This window comes from Homalodisca vitripennis, chromosome 3 (assembly GCF_021130785.1).
Source record: "Homalodisca vitripennis isolate AUS2020 chromosome 3, UT_GWSS_2.1, whole genome shotgun sequence".
Lineage (NCBI taxonomy): Eukaryota > Metazoa > Arthropoda > Insecta > Hemiptera > Cicadellidae > Homalodisca > Homalodisca vitripennis.
In genome coordinates, this window is record NC_060209.1 from 149,922,163 (window position 1) to 149,942,605 (window position 20,443).

The following is a 20,443-nucleotide window of genomic DNA, read 5'->3' on the forward strand; positions in this document are numbered from 1 at the left end:
AAGAGATATCACCGATAATTTTATGAACAAATAGAATGAAGCAGATAATGAAATAGATAAGGTTTTACAATTGAAGTTTAAAGGAGTTTATACGGGCTTAAGCTCAAAGTTGATTCACTATTTCCGTCTCATAAGGCAATTCAATTCAAGCTATGTCTCTCTGTGCTATAGGAATAATCGCAGAAATGTGCGCATTCCATGTTTACAACATATTGGTCAACCTTATGTGAAGCCAACGTGCGGCTGTATTTACGAGTAATATGAAAGGGAAACAGGGGATTGAACAGCTCTTAAAGGAACGTTGTCATCGCTACTTGCCTGTCAAAGCAACAAAAATTAATTAACACAATCCTAACTCTCTAACCTATGTTATGAAACTTGACTTAAGTTAAGTTTATTTCTTAGCACAGTCGGAGGAATAGCTGATTTCTGTTAAGGCTGTCATCTGGAAATGTCAATTGAAATTCATTGCTAGTTTTGAAAACCAATAATGCCTAACAAAAGATTTATACCTGAAGTTAGTAAGAAAGTCAAGATATATGGTTTCTAAATGTTGTTTTAAACTCAATTTTTACCCTATATTTGATTAAAAAATAACATGATATTGATCTATGTAATAAATCCTAAATCAAATATCTAATTAAGTGTATATTTTTAAAATAGCGATAAAAAGTAATCTTTGATGTAATAAAATAAACTCTAGCATAGTTAGACTAGTTATAATTTTTCATATTGTGCCATAATGCATAATTTTGTACAGGTATGAATTTTAAAATTGTGACGAAACCAAATGAATAATAATTGAACAAGCCTCTATGATTTGAAGGTGAACCATCTGTGTCAATTTTATTGGCTATCCAGGAGGTGCTAGTGAGAGGTTACTGTCACTCCTTATTGAAGTGACTGCTTATTTTGGCGGGCTATGAATTAGTTTGAATAAATCTACGAACTAATAATTTATCAATCTAACGTAACATTGATAACTTACTGTATCATTTAATAGCAGTATTTAAGGCTCATCGGATTCTAAATTAAATATCACCACGATTAATATTAATTCCAATTCCTGACGAGGTTTTTAAAAGGATTTAAAATAAATTTATTGGGAAATTTCTACCTAACAAAGACGTACTGTAATTTAATGCTGAAAAAATAGGCTTTCTGTTGATTATAATAATTATAACCTTTATTCAATTACATTGTGCCTTTACTTACATTAATTTAAAAAATAAATTACGTGAACACATATTTTAATCAACATTTTGCTGAAAAACGTCAAAATCACTAATTTATTTTAAATCTGAGTTAAATTTAACAATGCTAAACAATTAAAACAAGTACAACGAGATAAATGCTGCGTTTACAAGATATTTAGCAGGATTTTATTACATTATTCTTTCTTACTTCAGAAGTTATAAACCGAAAATTTTATTTTTAGAATATAATAAATAAGAAGTATTATTTCAGAAATACAAGATATTAGTGAAAAATGATACTGGCCAAATTACAGAAACTACTACAAATAATAATAAAGAAAATGTAAAAATATTTATTACAATCATATTTAGAAATCAGTGATCATTGTGACGTATGAAATTTTCAAATTATTAAAAAATTCATACAATTAATATAAAATAAAAAATTTTTATGTTAAAGAATCGAGTGTCTCATATTATTTTAAAATATAAAAATAACCATTTAATAATAATTAGCAAACGTATTTTTCAAGATATACATTGACAACCCGATATAAGAAGTAATTACTTATATCAGTCAGTCCCGCGACTGCCTTTCCATTAAAAAAAAATCTTTTGATACTTTTACATTCGACCTCCACCAATACTAGCACACACGACGATCAATTTCTTTCTTTTAAAAAAGTTCTCTATCGATTTTAACAAATACCAGTATGTATCCTTATAAAATACTTAAAAATAAAGAAAACTGAATCATCGTACCCTTTGTTTTTGAGCTTGAATATTATTCCTTTAAGATATATGTTTGTTTTTAAAGTTCTAAAAATATTTTTCTTGAGAAGCAAGAACTATAAGAACTTATAAGATCATTACTTTCTCCTTATTTATTTGTTAAGTTTTTTACATATAGGCTTAGAAGATTATTTTATGTATAGTTAAGTTTTTTTTATTAATTTAATAGATTTTTTTATTAATTTAGTAGAGTTTTCACAACTTCACTCAAATTGAAAATAAATAAGTTTTTTTATTTATAGTTTTTACGCAAAAAATATTACTGTATTGTTTGTAATGCTGCTAGTTTTCTGTTAATTTTATTATATTTATAAAAAAATTATAAATAAGACTCCAAAGAGGCTTTGCCATGGAGTTTTTTTTTATTTCTCATAGTGACGTATAGTGTAATAGTAGTTGTAGTTGCATAATATGTATGTATTGTTTATGTGTAAGTACATGTAATGTTTTTTTTTGGTCAGTCTGTACAATATTATAAAAATTGTATCTGTCATTTTTATTTGCGAGAAATAAAGTTTCTTTCTTTATTTCTTTCAAAAATACAAATTGACCCTCGGAATAACAGATTTTAATAAAAAAAGTAGAGTAAATGCGACATCTGTATTCTTCTTTGATCCAGTAAATATTATGATAAAGTTTATCCTATTGTGGACCCTCTCATTCAGAACTCCATATAATAATCTATGTCGGGACATAATTGTAAGCAAATGGGTATCATCATGTTTAATAAGCTAATATTGCAGTTTGCTCTTCCATGTATTGTACACAAGACGTATGTAATTTTACCAGGAACCGCTCGCTCCACCAGTGATGCCTACATGTCTACAAAACTAATTTAAATTGATTTTAGTTATTAAGACCTACGTACATATAACAGATCTTACTTGGGAGTGAATATGAGTCAATTAAACAATTATCGGCTGAATGCGTGTTTTAATAGAGTATGGTTTTCTCAAAACTAATGTTTTTAACAGAGTCTACTCTTGTCAATAATAACTCTCGTATTAATGATAATCAGCTGTTGGAAGCGTTATGCAATGATAACTGATGGAGTCATTAACGCACTATTGAAGAAATTATTATTGTACTAACTGAGGTTATATAACGGGTTTACATGAAAATCAGGCAAAAACATAACCGTCGTGGTATTTACATTTTCTTAACATTGAAAATCACTGATATGCTTTATAAAACGTGCATTTTACAATCTATTCCATGAACATTTCTGTATTTATCCTTTTTTTAACCGAAATAGTACAATTAAATTTTCAGTTCACCAGGATAAAAATATATTGGTTTTATAATGGTAATTAATCATTCATATAGATATTTCAATTAAGGTATTAGATAACCTTCATTTTCATCTATGGCCGTAGTCGAAAAAGCATAATGTTGTCCATCTTCCGTCTTTTATGATTATAAGTAACGGCTAACATTTCAAAACGTATACTGTACATAGAAGAGTTTTGAAAGCGCGCAGTTAGAGAATTAGTTCGATTTAAATTACAAAACTCTAAAACAAATTTATTTCTACAGCCATTGTTTAGTGGTATTGGAGATTATACAAGATAAACAACTATTTGCAGTTTTATTAAATAATAACCATTAGCTATTATTTGAACGACATGTATAGTAATTTTTGGGGAAAAAGTGTACTAAAAATAAAGAATAATTTTAATTGCTATTATAATATAGCTAGTATTGTTTATAACTTGTAACATTGAATAAACTTGTTTGGTGCAACTGTTTTATTGAACCAATAAAACGTTTAGTTTCCGTTAATTCTTAAAAAAAATTTGTAATCTTGTATTAATAAAACCTATTAAATGCGATAGTGCCCCAATTTCATACAATTCCCACAATCGAATAAGTCGTGGAAGAAATTGTTTTAATATTGTGTTGTAACTCTAATAGTTTAATTGGTTTCCGATGTCCTTGCACTTAGTGTAGTAGTTTATAATTTATGTTATTCTACAAAACCATTGAGGTATAAAGTAACACTCTCGAAACTTGCACATGTTTTCCTTAAGTATCTTGAAATGCTACGAGTGGTGTAATGAATACAAACGCAAAATATATAATAATACGTACTAATTTAAAATGCCAAACACCGATATGTTGTAAAGAACTCTTGGAGACAGTTCACCATACAATGAGGTGAAATGACTTGTAAGGGAGAACCAATATGGATGTACCTACATATAACCAGTACTAAATTTTCACTACATTGCTATTTAGACGACAGTCTGGAGTCCATGAGCTGCTAAATAGCGTGTAACGAGAAAAATGAATTACAGAGATAAAAAACTACGCACTGTAGATTGGTCCCCCGGGGGGATTCAAGATTTCTTGAGAATTTGGGTCCCTATCATGTCGCGTAAGAGACTTTGCTGAAGTTGCATGTAAAATGTTAAGTCTACAGTTCATTTCATTCTCGAGATGTTCAGACTGAACGACAGAAATGAAATTTTTTCATCCCCTAGGGTAATATAATTCGCCAACGGTCAAGTTGAGGTTTTGTGCAAATGTAAGAATTGAGTCGTAAAAAACCTTTCATTCGTGAGAATACAATTTGTGTTAACCTTTAGACCTTCAGATACGATTAGAGATCTTCAATACTCTGAAAGCATCTGAATACGTCCCGATAATGCAGTCCTGGATAATGGAATGTTACAATATTTGCTCCCTGGCGAACTCATTGTCCCACTCCAATACCCGAGTGTGTTTAATACAGTACAGAGATACAAACAAAATACTCTTACCTTCACTGGCTTTCTTCTATAAAAAATCTTGGTAGAAAAGAGTTGTTTTCTCTAAATTCATTTTTGAAATATCAGTATTTTGTTTCCTTCTTTAACGTGTAATGATTAATATAATTTGTTAAACAATATATAACATATTCAAGGGTTTTAAAATATATAATGCCATTGTTGCAATCGGAATAATTCCATTATTAAAACTGTTCAACGAATGCCGGAATCTACAACAATGATAGTGTATGTAAACGCTTCATCATTAAAATTACCAACTTAGTTTATCAGTTCCTCAGAATTTATTGATCAGTCTACTGAATTGAAATATTGTTTTATGACATTAGTTTTCTAATCGTATGTTTATTTACGAAGGTTTGACAGTCTCTTTACAATACAGTACTCTTAAAATTGTGTCGTTGACTGTCCGACACATCCGTCCGTCTGTGAATAATTATAGGTCCTGGGGGCAGGAAACTTGGTTTAATGTTCCTCTTGTTCCATGGAAGAACTCTATTTGACTTAAGGCTTAAATGGTTAGGAAAGCAATGCTCATAAAAGTGCTTTGCGCATAGTTCTTATGCAATACACGCAGTACAGTTAAGAGTTGGATTTGCGGATTTTTGATAAAGGGCGCTAGTATTATCTCCACAGATACTGCTTTCTGTTTTCTGCTCGTAAAGCCTTTTGTTACTACTGTCAAGACCTTTGATAATCTGTTGTATTTTTTATTAAGATATAATCGCTTGTGATTAACTGTAGTGCCAAATGGTATAGATTGAGATAAAGACAGTAAAATAAAATTCCAGATTTTTTAATAGACACTAACCTTACATTTGGCCGTGGATACCTCATTTACTATAACATAGACAAATATTTTATACGTATGTAAGAAGAATTATGAACACAAAATGGAACACGATAAATCAATTTTGTGTTGAACTTCGTTACTTGTACTAACATACACAGGCCTTATTACATTTTTTTCATATCATAATAATATCTGTAATTTATTTACCATTGCTAAATAAACATCCTCTTAGTATTTAAGCGCAACAGTGCCTAGTTTATTTAATAAAACCCAGCAATGCCAAACAAACAGAAAATAAACAAATTAAGAATACGTAACTTTCATTCCACATACTTTTTCTAATTAACTTAAAAGCTAAAATTACGAGTAAAACTGTTTATGTTAAGCTTTTATATACGTATGTATTATTTTAGAGGTATTCATTTTGTAAATATGTGGAATTCACAGAAAGCACTAAGCGCGAACAACAAAGGATATTACAGCAATTAAATGTTCTACAATCAAAATGTTTCTTTATACACTACACAACTAAACTTCAGGTAATTGTAGGTTGGAACAAGACTTAGAAAATAGCACTTGATAATATTATATATTTCAGTGCTATTTTTCGATATATTTTTTCGCCTGTTTTTTTTTTTGCTTTAAATATTGCTCTGGGATAGGCATATTTAACCATTTCAAACTGATGGAGGCAGATCTTGACAAATAACCACAACATTCTGACAACTGTATTACGGAACATTATTGCTTGTACCAGTCTATCTATACTTATGTTTTATAAAATCTACTTTACCCACACACGCGTGGGTTCGAATACCATGCTCGTAGCCAAAATTCTATATAGGTGGTTAGTAGACGAGTGAAGACGTATTGTGGCCTGTATTCCGTAGTTTAGTTAATGATTAGTGTTTTGTGTAGTTTTGTATTAAGTGCATGTCTTTAGTGTTAGTGAAGTTGACAAACAACATGTAGGTTGTGATTCCTGACTTAGGCGTGCCACAACGCTTTAGTAAGATTTGTTTATTTTAACCTAGATTGTAATTATGTATTAGGTTAGTTCTTTACCTGAAGAAGAGATCAGATTGCAGATCTCGAAACGTAGTGTTACTGTTTTCTTGTTTCACTGAACGATGGCAAATGTCCGGAAAAATCATGTTTCCTTCAGAAATATATTGTTCTTGACACGACGGGCATCAATGAATGGTTTAATATTTGTGACTTCAATGCTATAGCAATGAAAAGGATTGGGAATATAACAAGTGCAACTATTAAAAGCCAATATCAATAACCATAAATATTATCTATCATTGATAATTTTATTTAAGAAGATACTGTTACTGTGCTCTGACCGAACACAAAACTCAGCAAATATTGTTCCAGGTGGATAGAACTTGTACGCTCTCATTACTCATATCCTCAAAAGGATCTACAATAATTAGTTAAACTTCAATCAACTTTAACTTCCAAATAGTACTACAAATCGTCAATTGATTCAAGGTAATACTCCTTTTTGCATTATATGACAACAAATAAATTAAGTGTTACTAAAATCCTAAACTCCATAGAAAGTATCTAGGAAGCATTAATAACACCATAAAGGTTTAATATTATACTACAAAATTTCAAGATATTACATTTACTAACTAAAGTTTTAAATCGTTGATACAAAATATTCTTTAATACTGCTAATGCATTTACATTTTAAGAACATTTTTTTCAATTTCTTTTAAATTTATTTCTTATTATAACAAATAAATAAAAATAAAATTAAAATAATGTTAGTTGTAATTTTATTGAACAACATAATTAAGTTATCGTTTTCTGTGTAGATTTTTCAAAAGACTATTATTACAACATTGTTTATTTAAATTTATTTTGTGGTTCTCGCGTTCTAGTAGTCTAAAAATGTAAATATGAATAGTTTTTTTTTTCAAGAACATACATTGATATAAACTGGTTTTACGACTAAAGTGCTTTCTCCCCAACTCTAGTACAAAGATAATAATAATTTCGTTAAATTTATGTTTTAAGATTCACGACGATCTACATTTACGATAAATAAATTAGTGTAAACTAATTCCATTAAGTGAATGAATAAACAGTTACATTTTCTGTTAAGTAAATATTATTGTTGTTAGAAAGAGAAAGAACGAGCTAGCTTTGTTTCTCCTCTAATAGCACAACGCTAGCTTGTAGAGCACATTAGAGAGTGAGATAAATGAATGTGGTCGGCATCGTGGAGTGGATAACCTCAGAGATAACCACCCTCATTCTTTCCTGCCCGATACTGCCGAATACACGTTTGTTAGGCAGTGGCACAGAATAGATTGTTAGTGTAATATAGTTTAACGATTCATATTCTTGCTTTCTCAAAATAACATTTTAATTAATTAGTTTTATACCACATTTTTGTAAATAAATGCAAAAAGGGTAAATAAGCAAGATCACGATTTGTCTTAAGCACAATTTGGTATGTAAAAGAAGGAATGAACTTTCAATATTGACGCTTCCTAAAAAAGTGGTTATCACGGATTTTAATGCAGAATATGATGTGAAAATGGACAGTTTTAGTAACATAATCCATCAAAGAAAGTCTTGAATGTACAATTTGAAGGTAACTACAACAATATTATTTTCTTCACATAACGTAGCTATGGAGGGAAGATTTGATTCTATGTTTGTGCAGCGTCTGCAACTGGAGCTGAATTCAAAACTTCATTGAATCAACCCTTCAAACAATAGCTACTTCATATGTAGATACCTCGATTGCTTTACCGTTCTTAGAGATCTTGTCACTCAATTTGACACCTAATGAGATTACTTCACTAGAACACAACATTTTGTCGACATGTCAAAATCTCTCATCTTTATCTACTCCGGTTTGGTTTTGATTGGTTTTACATTTTATTGATTATGAAAAGTTTTCAGTCATAACTCTTTGATGTACCTTTCCTGAGATAATACATGTATAAAAAGTCTTTCTATAGTTCACAAAGCGATGAATGTAATATTCGGAACAATTTTGAAATCAGGCCAACAGGAAGATGGTTTAAGACAAAGACACGAATTTTCTACAAAATGTATGCGACACAAAATGGAATTAATATTATATGAAGGGTATCCCAAAACTTAGAGGCGATTTCCAAACAAACGTTGAGAGATGATAAGGGAAGTCCCGAAACACCCTATTTCTGATCTTCCAGTTGTTGATAGTTTCAGAGTTGACTAATTCTATGATTACAGTATCACCAAAACTACGTTTTGAAGCTTTTAAAGCATTTTTAACCATAAAAATTGTTCCGAGTAAGCGAAATAGACAGGAGGTCTCGGAAGCGCGCCCCTCCCCAAACTCGGGAGCAAAGCATAAAAAACCATATGCCACTAGTGGGAAGAGAGACAAAGAGAGACAAGACTTCGAGAACGTTATTTATAATTAAAGAGGTGGCGAACATTTTTATACAAAAATACAATTACTTCAGCACCACGGTGCACCGCGTAACTTAAAAACTAAATAACAAAAGATAAAATTCCAATATAGACAATAACATAATAAAATAGAAATAATAACATAAATAAATAAATAATATAATATAGAGATTTGATATATAAATAACAATTTCAGGTACAGCATGTAGGAAAAATTATCTTTAACTGGTAAGTGTTATGAACTGAGAGGGAGGGAAAAGGTTGTGTAGAATTTCTAGGCCCACTATTTTTACAAAGTAATTTGGTTTCAGGTTTGTAGCCAAAAAGTAAAAAAAAAAAAAAATATTTAAAGCCGATTTTCGAAGGAGGCGGGGGCTTAGTTGCCTCCACGAATCCGAATTAAAGATGAAATCCTCCCCTTCAGTTCATGTAACTAAACTAAATACACACTAGTCTTAACACTGGCCCCCTCCTCCAGATCTAATATCTGGCAGCGCTCCCTGCACCCCAATCCTCTCAAGTTCAGTATAAGAAAAGTAAACAAACATTTTGGATCCAACCTTGTTCCAGATGAAATGAATATGAGGCACATACACTCCGGTTGGATGCCGGTACAGGAGCGCTGGCAGGGCACGGGGCATTCAGTTTTGGTTTTCAGTGGTTTCATTGGGCAGACTCGCCGCACCAGTCCCGCTGACGGCACTCACGGGACCCTAATGAAATCCCAACATAACCAGTAGATATTTAGAAAAATGTTATTGTAACCTGAGAAATAATAAAAACTTAATTATGTTTGCCACAAAGTATATATAAAATATTTAAATTTAACAATTAAAAATAACGATCTGTAACTAACAGTACCTTTTAAGTATTGAAAAACTGTTTCCTAAAAATAACTCAGACACCAAGTATTTTAAGATACACTACTTGGTGACAATATTAAATATTACATAGGCTAGAACAGCCATACTAAATGATTAAGCGTGATAACATTTACTGGTAACTATAATTTCGCTGGATTTTAATCATTCTATTATAATATTATAATAATTTACATTTTATTATTAAATATTAAATTGTAAGGTAGGCCTAATAATAATTACTCGTATATAATTTACAAATAATAACAGTACATTATTTCTCAAATAACAATAATTAAATTATAATCCGTTCACGCTACTATAAGGCAATCAATTAATTAAACAATAAAAATGAAAATCATGAATGTTGCCACCCAATTTTGCACGCAACACAAAACACGAGGTCACAAAATTTGCAAAGTCTGTACCGTCTCGCTTACACTAAATAAAAACAAGGTGATACTAAATAAATAATTTCCGTTCGCCGAACGGATCGATTAGAAAGCACGGCGCAAAAATATAAAAACTTAACTGGCATAGTTAAAAAAATTAACAAATTTTAGAACGTACGATAGACAGGAAAGAACACTTTGCGACACGAACAACGTACACGAGGAACACAAGTTACAAAATAATATATAAACTACTTATAACTAAACCACGATAATATATGTCTGCGTGGGAGAGAAAAACCGCCAACAAAATAAAGTTAAGAGGGTGAGAGAGACAATTACCTGCCGAAAGTAGAGGAGCTAGCCAGCCATGGGGAAACGGGAAGAGCAGAGAACGGCCAGAAACACAGTAGCTCCTCCGAACGTGGTCTGACCGCTCCGAACAGTAGCCGGTGCCGGTGAACAGCTGGTCGGTAAAACTAGTCAAGGTCCACCAGCTGACCTCAACCAAACAGTCCAACCAAGGCAGAAAATCAATACTTGACGGAGTGACTCCCCCACCGACTGATAAGAAGTGGCCGAGGTGGGAAAGGTAAGACAAAAAACATTCAAACTGAGCCCCGGCTCAACCTCCCCCACTAAAAAAGGGTGCAACCCCAAACAAAACCTTACAAAAGACAAGATCCCCCACCTGGAAGGGGTTAGCAATACGTCCCTTATTTGAATTTTCTCCTCACCCTTTTCCCTAACTGTAGGAGCTTAACCCTGACTGCTTTCCCAAGTGTCACTCACATTGGGAGTACCAGGCACTGGTAGAAGACTATCCAGACTCCAGAGATTAGACAAGGGATCAGAAGGAGGACGACTAAACATGACCTGAAAAGGCGTGGAATCATGACCTTTGTGAAGAGCAGAATTGAAGGCTAACTGAAGCAGCTCAGGTTTTCATCCCAGGTAGTTTGTTTCTCAGCGTGATAAGCGATGAGGGCGGCTCTGAGATTGCGGTTGAACCGCCTCACATGAGAAGGCTGGGGGTTAGTAAGGAGATGTCGTAACATGTTTGATTCCATGCCAAAACAGAAGCGATGAAACTCCCTCGACACGAATTGTGTGCCGTTTATCTGAGACGAAGGTGGCGGGCACTCCAAAATTTTGTAGAAGGCGGGACTTGAGTGCCTTGACGGTGAGCGACGCCGTGTCACTCCCTAAGAGGAATCAACCAGCAAAACTTAGAGAAAGCATCTACAGGCGACAAGCAGGGAGGTGTTTCCCTGACTTGCTACGGGGAAAGGGCCCCACATAGTCAATGAACACCTTTTCAAGAGGCCGCTCCGCCACCTCGGAGGAAAGAAGTCCTAATTTGGTATTTTGTGCTGGTTTACTGACCGAGCAAAGATGACAAGCACGTACTCTACCAGCAAATGTCCTCTGTCCATACTCTTCCAGATGAACTTATCTCTGATTTTAGCGATGGTCTTGTGAATCCCTAAATGACCGCCCACGGGAGAACCATGAAAATAGGAAAAGACCATCGGTATGAGGGCACTCGGCAGAACAATCCTTGGGACCACCTCCGCGTCGGGCACGACAGCAGAGGACACCCTTGGACAAGAAGTAAGGAGAGTGGGCTTCTCCCTCCTGGAGCTCACCAATGATGTTTGACAACTCGGGATCTTGAAGTTGGTGAGAGCCAAAACTCTCAAAGGCAGCAGGGAAATCCAACATCACAGTCCCACACAACGGTGCTTGAGAATCAACAGGATCGCTGGGTAGATGATACATTCTAGAAAGAGCATCGGCGACCGACGTTTTGTGTGCCGCGAATGTGCTGCACCCTGAATTTAAAGGCCGCAATTTTTACAACCACAGCGACCAATCTTCCCGAGTTGTCGAGGATGGGCCAATAGCCAGAAAAGAGCCTGATTGTCAGTTTCCAGCAGAAATTCGGAATGCTCTAGGAACCTCCGAAACTTATCCATGCCGAAAACGACCGCCAGACACTCCAGCTCATAAATAGAAGAATTTCTTTTCCTGAAGGGTCAAAGTCCTAGATGCAAAAGCTATTGGTTGCCGAGCGCCGTCGAACTCTTGAGAAAGCACAGCTCCTACAGCACAGGATGAGAAGTCAGTCTGCAAGATGAAGGGCCTACTAAAGTCCGTTATTCGCAGCAACAGGAGGTTGGATAATTGCCTCCCTAAGCAGTTGAAAAGCTCGTTCCTGATCTTCCCCCCAAACGAACTTTGCCTCTTTCCTTCTTAAAGCGTTCAGAGGGGCGGCCACCTCGCAAAGTCAGGAATAAACCTACGGTAGAAATTAACCATGCCGATGAATCTGGCAACACGCTTGGCATCCTTCGGAGGAGGAAAATCCCGAATGCCTTGGGTCCTGCAGGGTCTATAGATACCCCCCTAGACGACACGAGGTGACCAAGAAAACGATATTTCAGACTTGGCGTAAGACACCTTCTCCGGATTGACTGTAAGGCCAGCCCTACCCAACCTAACCAATACCTCCCTCAAGATGGTCAACGTGTTCCGTGAAAGATTCACTGTAGACCAGAAGGTCATCAAGATAATTTAAGACATACTGAACTTCACATCGTGGAAGATGGAGTCAAGCAAACCTAGTTAACGTTTTGGGCCCCCACAGCTAGCCCCATCGGCACAGATCGGTACTGATACAAATTCCACGGAACACAGAAGGCCGTGAGAGGACGTGATTCCTTCTTCAACGGAATCTGATGATAGGCTTGGTTCAAATCAAATATAGTAAAAACTTTGGCCTTACTGAACCAATCAAAAGCAGAATGGAGATCGGGGAGAGGCACTGAGTTTATTTCAATCTTGGCATTAAGTTTTCTTAGGTCGACCACCATAAGACGATTTTTTCCATTCGGCTTTGGAACCAAGAACGCTGGACTGGCATACGATGAGTTTGAAGGCTCAATAACTCCTTGATCCAAGAGATCCTTGATGATACCACGTATAACCTCCATCTTTGGAGGAGCCAACTTGTATGGGTGGGAGCGTACTGGCTGAGTGCCAGTCAGACGAATTTTCATATTCAATAAGATGGGTAGGAACCGAGCTTGGGTGTGAGGACCTCCGGAAATCTTGAGCGAAGCTCACGGAGAACCCCAGCTTGCTCCTCATCCAAGTGACCGAACGGATCCCCAGGGGGCAGAACCTTCCTCACACTCCACCTCACCAACCTGCGGTGTCGAATTGAATTTATCAGAAAAGGGGACTGACACTCGCCGATTGAATTTGAAATAAGACTGCCCCGCCTGAAGATCCAGCACCAAACCAATCTTTTGAATAAAATCCGCCCCCTAAATACAATCCATGCTCAGGTCCTGGGCCACAAGGAAGCTCCACACCCATGAAAAACATTCAACCTTAAAACTTGATTGAAGCCTTCCTCGAAATTGGAAGAGGGGAATTAGAAGCAGTCCAGCAAGTTAAAGAAGACTCCTCGGTGTGCTTCACCAAACCTAACCTTGAAATGGCTTCAAAAAGACGGGAAGAGATGAGGCTACAGGCTGACCCGGAATCAACTAGGGCCTTATGCACTGAGTCTCCCACTAAGATATTGATATAAGGGCACACCGAAGAATGCTGTCCTAAGCCGTAGGTTTTCCCTTTTCTGCTAGGCTCATAGTGTCCAAACTATTAATCAAATTTTTCGCACAGGTACTATTTTTTTGAAATTTGTTTTTTAGACCTCGGGGGAACTTCAGATAAAACCCCCCTTTGATCTAGTTTTTTGGACCAGTGCGATATCTCCTAGGACACTCCCGACGAGTATGACCTCGTTCACCACACTCATAGCAGATGGGTAGACGAAGCCCACCAGAGTGATGTGGCCCATCCACGGGATTCTGTACGGCCGTGACAGCCCTTTAGGGCTGGATGGAACGATGATTGTTCCTCTCCGCCCTCTGCCGGTCAGCAAACTGCACGCTGCGCGAAGCAATGCACAGACGGTCCAGTTCAGAAAAGGGTGGAAGGGCGACCAGCAAAAACTAGACGGGACCCTCTCTTCAGGATTGAGACCCTCAAGCATGGTGGTGACCACAGTACCTTCGGGATATCGAGCCTTAACACCCTATCAGTGTCCCTCACCCTCGGCCACAAACTTTGCCAAGCTCTCTCCGTTGCCCTGAGGCCTAAAGAATTTCTCCACACGGAGAGGTTTCCCTCAACGGACCAGGAACAAAGAAATCCAATGCCTCCCTATGAAAATCAATCCAGGGTACCACCCCTCTGGAGAACTCGAACCAGACAGTCACCCAAAGATGGCCTACAAAACGGAGAGATGACATGCAGGAAGCTCGCTCCCTGAAGACCAGGCAAGTCATGCAGTCGCAGGATCTCAGAAAGAAACCGCAGCAAGGCTTCAGTATCTAGACCGATCCGACCGTTGGTAGTCGCTGCAGCAACGGGGTAAGTGGGTTTGGAAGCTTGTGATACTGAACAAAGGATCCCGTCACCACAGTCCCCAGTCCTCCAGATCCAGCAGGCATTTGGGTCACAGGCCCCCGACGCCTCGCCCACATCAAAATCAGCAACAACTGACCCAGGGATCCGGCATTCACCCTTAAACAGCCGCAGCAGAGTCAATCGCAGACAAAGTTTTTTTCAGGAGCCTTTGCCCCCCTCGACCCTCTCGAGTACAGTCAGCAGGCGTCAACCAAGGTGATGCGTTCCTCCAACCACTCCTTATCACCAGAGCTAGTAAGCTTAGCTCTAAGTAGCGATAGCCTCATATGTAGAATGGGTAAGCCGGGACAAATACCTAGCCCTCTCTTGGCCAGTGGGCGGGCGACTCCAACCAGTCCTCCTGACTATTCTCAAACGTCTCCAACTTAGCCTCTAAAATAGGCCTCTGCTTCTGGAATGTCAAATCTCTAGGCCAGGTAGTGTACAGGTCCATGTTATCCTGCAGTTGCTTCCGCATGGACTCGCAGTCGGAACCCGGAGTGAGCCCACGATGAAACAACTCAAAATGGAGATCCTCCTTCAACAAGTATTCAGGCATTAGAGAGACGGGCATGATACATAAATAAAGACACAGACTAACAAGCAACACACTGACTCGAAGTCAACGACTAACAAAGCAAAATAACTAAGGCGACAAGTGAATAACGCAGTGAAAAAACACTCTCAGCAGGGTCCCCAGAATTCCTGCCGTCCACGAAACACGGCAGCGAAACCAAAATAACACAACAAAACACTACGCCGTACTAGAACAAAACCAGACAAAAAACAACGATGACAAAGTATATACAAAAACACACAAGTAACAATAATCAGAAAATAATAAAAACAAGTTCACACACTTCCTTTCGATCGGCGGAAAATAGCACAGCGAGACGGCACAGGCGCAGAAAGTCACAATCTACCAACTCCAACTCATTCCTCTCACCACCAGTGATAAGACAAAAACCCCCGGGCCCGCAGAGGTTAAAAACACGATACCACGCCTCTGCTACCATTTTGTTCCGAGTAAGCGAAATAGACAGGAGGTCTCGGAAGCGCGCCCCTCCCCAAACTCGGAACAAAGCATAAAAAACCACATGCCACTAGTGGGAAGAGAGACAAGACTTCGAGAACGTTATTTATAATTAAAGAGGTGGCGAACATTTTTATACAAAAATACAATTACTTCAGCACTACGGTGCACCGCGTAACTTAAAAAATAAATAACAAAAGATAAAATTTCCAATATAGACAATAACATAATAAATAGAAATAATAACATAATAAATAAATAATATAATATAGAGATTTGATATATAAATATACAATTTCAGGTACGGCATGTAGGAAAACTTATCTTTAACTGGTAAGTGTTATGAACTGAGGGGAGGGAAAAGGTTGTAGAATTTCTAGGCCCACTATTTTTATAAAGTAATTTGGTTTCAGGTTTGTAGCCAAAAAGTAAAAAAAAAATATTTAAAGCCGATTTTTCGAAGGAGGCGGGGGCTTAGTTGCCTCCACGAATCCGAATTAAAGATGAAATCCTCCCCTTCAGTTCATGTAACTAAACTAAATACACACTAGTCTTAACACTGGCCCTCCTCCAGATCTAATATCTGGCAACGCTCCCTGCACCCCAATCCTCTCAAGTTCAGTATAAGAAAAGTAAACAAACCATTTTGGATCCAACCTTGTTCCAGATGAAATGAATATGAGCACATACACACTCCGGTTGGATGCCGGTACAGGAGCGCTGGCAGGGCACGGGACATTCAGTTTTGGTTTCAGTGGTTTTCATTGGGCAGACTCGCCGCACCAGTCCCGCTGACGGCACTCACGGGGACCCTAATGAAATCCCAACATAACCAGTAGATATTTTAGAAAAATGTTATTGTTGCCACCCAATTTTGCACGCAACACAAAACACGAGGTTCACAAAATTTGCAAAGTCTGTACCGTCTCGCTTACACTAAATAAAAACAAGGTGATACTAAATAAATAATTTCCGTTCGCCGAACGGATCGATTAGAAAGCACGGCGCAAAAATATAAAAAACTTAACTGGCATAGTTAAAAAAATTAAACAAATTTAGAACGTACGATAGACAGGAAAGAACACTTTGCGACACGAACAACGTACACGAGGAACACAAGTTACAAAATAATATATAAACTACTTATAACTAAACCACGATAATATATGTCTGCGTGGGAGAGAAAAACCGCCAACAAAATAAAGTTAAGAGGGTGAGAGAGACAATTACCTGCCGAAAGTAGAGGAGCTAGCCAGCCATGGGGAAACGGGAAGAGCAGAGAACGGCCAGAAACACAGTAGCTCCTCCGAACGTGTCTGACCGCTCCGAACAGTAGCCGGTGCCGGTGAACAGCTGGTCGGTAAAACTAGTCAAGGTCAACCAGCTGACCTCAACCAAACAGTCCAACCAGGCAGAAAATCAATACTTGACGAGTGACTCCCCCACCGACTGATAAGAGTGGCCGAGGTGGAAAGGTAAGACAAAAACATTCAAACTGAGCCCCCGGCTCAACATCTATACTTTTTCTCGTATTAGTTTGTGTGATAAATATAATAAATAAATATAATAATAATATAATATAATAAATATAATACATAATTTACATGAATAAGTATTATTTAAAGTCGCAGCATAAAAATGTGCGTTTCAGCCCATAATCAACAATCATAACATTATCACTCATATTTAAATGAGTGTCATATGGAAAGAGCTATTAAAATATAATCTTGATTCAATTTTCGATGAAAAGTATCATAATTTAAAAAAAATATACACTTCCTAATTACTAAAAGCATAATTGATTGATCTATTAGAATATTGATAGATTTCAAATTGTTCAAAATATTCGTACTTTTGATTAATGTAAAAACATATCACTATTTTCAAATTATTATATATGCGAATCTATCTTACATTATGATAATTTATAAACGAGACATAACTAAGTTCTCGAAACCATGGCATGCAGTAATTGTTGACATAGTATTAAAACAATATGGGGGTGTCTTCTTTCGTTATTAAAGATTGAGCAAGTAAAATTTAAAATTTTAATAACCAAATTGAAAGATAATGCTGATTAAAGGTAATTGTAAAACATGTTTTTGTTAACCTTTTTAATTAGATTCTTATTAAACATATAAATAACGTCTCGTATAAATATGTGTTGTGATTCATAATCATATCCCCATCAATATTTATTTATGTATTGGATTAACTATGGACATATTCTTTTCCAAATAAGAGAAAAGAACAAGACGATCTTGTAACCTTTATAGCGGAAGTGGTGTAAGCGCAATCAAGCAGGCTTTGTGACAACTTGTCAGGTCGGTGTCTTGAAATTGTGGCATTTGTTACTTTTTCTGTCGAATTTAAATTACTCGCTTTACAAGGTGCAGTGATTGTGAATAAAAAAAAACTCATAGGGCGGATAGTTACGACATGATTGATATGTAGTTTTTTATTATTAAACCATTTCACTGATTTTTTTTTTTTTTAGTTCTAGATAATCGCCAATTTGGAAGGAATGTATAATCTACCTTGAAGTACGGTAATGGAAAGGATTAGAGAGATAAGTTAATATCAAATTTCATAAATTACCTAAAGAAATGTAGGGAATATTTCAGTAATCATGTTATGTTACAGGACTGCAAACAGGAGAATGCAGATATGATATTATCATTCAATGTATATCACTTGATAAAGGTATTTTAAGGACTACTTAGAATTTTATTACAACTTTGAAGATGACTTTCGTCTGAAGACCAATTGTGTTTTTTGTTGTTTTGCTCTCTTAGGACAAGAGGCTTATCAATTTCACTTATTCCTATAAGAACCTTAGCGCTGGTTCTTAGAATAGATTGATTTAAAAATCACAATACTTAAAATAGAAATAGTAATGCTCTCTAATCGTATTATTAAAAGTTATATTAGTTAAAACACCAATTTATTATCTAAAACATTTTGCAACATTACGACCTACACAATAAATATAATAAAGTATTGAAATGAAATAAATTTCATTCCATAATCGCTATAAGTAACTTATTAAAACTTTCCCTTGAAGGCTTTCACTTGCTGGCATTTAACTTATAAAGATATTTCATAAATAGTTCCATAAATGAAGATATATTCCAATGACCACACCCTATTACAGGGAAGCCTGAAATATAATTAAATATATTGGTCACCTATTATACTGAAAGAAATTGCGACCAAACCACCAAAGGTTCAAATATTTTCTAATATTTATGCAGAAAAAATAAGTAGTGCATGAGAAATACATAAATACACATATTCAGTTTGTACACAATATTTTTTTTTCTAACTGATAACTGTATTATATATTCATAGCAGAACCAAATACAATCGGTGATGACCAGACATGTATTGTGTTAGTGCTAATGGGTCACGTGTTGCTTAATTAGGTCACATTGCAGTTAACCCTGCCTCTGTGCTGTACATATGGCGTATGTTACTGTAACTGTATTACCTTCAACTATTGTATCATACTGTTCTACTGTTTTTACTTCAATTTATTATCAACCTTCAGTTCAGAATTATCGCTTCAACTAAAATCAATCAAGCAAAAAATCTGGATACAGGAGAATGGGTTTGGGGTCCGTTGATTTACTAAGTTTACAATTCTTTAATCCAAAAGTCGTCTTAGCACATTTTGAATTTATAAAGGGTATTTAATATTTTAAGATGCTAAGATTATATACATCAATTGTGCTAGTGGAAAAAAATATATTTTGCATAGTAAAAAATATCGTTCCTTCTTAAAATAATTATTAGGATTGAATTTAGGTTTAATAAATCTTCTGAGCCATATAAATCAATATGTTGGAGATTAGACTTCTACTATTTCAAATTTTCCAAGCTAGAATTTATAATTATTTTGATTGTAAAGAAGAATTTAAAACCAAAATAATTTAATTAAATTTTAACAAAATATGTTCTCAGATTTGTAATGAAAAGAATGTACACAGTGAGATCTCGAATTCATTCAAATTAAAAATATACTATATTTACACTCTAAAGCTTTAAAATAACTCTCATTTATATGGTCTCATCGATATACATAAACGAGTATATGTAGTAAACCCTTGTGACAGATTACTATGTAGCTAATGTTTATAATAGTGCATTAATATTTTGATAGAATTATATATTTATATGCAATCACAAAATTGATTCTTAACGTGAGTATTTTATACATATACTATTTTAAATTTGAGTATTTTTTAAACCGTTTTCTACTGCATATGGCAATCCAGATATACGCTCTGTCTCTTAAGCTGTGGAAGAGGAATCTGAAGGAAATCAGGAAGGAAATCAGGCAATTCAGGAATCTCAAAAGGAATCTACAGTTCTTCAATCAACCAAAAGTAACTGAATACTGTCCTGATAATGCAGTCCTGGATAACGGAATGTTACATTACTTGCTCCCTGGTGAACTCATTGTCCTACTGTAGTATCCGACCGTGTTTAATGCATTGATAATACTCTCTTTACAGCTTTTGAGTGACAAATTATAAACGCGAATAATGCTCTCGTTGTGATTCTAAGAAACATGTTTGTCCTCCGTAATCTATATTTATATATTTATATTTGAAAGCGTAATTACTTTAATTACGCTTTCTGGACCTGAAGTTATGACAAATATACGGGCCATTTTTTTTATCAAACCACGTGCACATT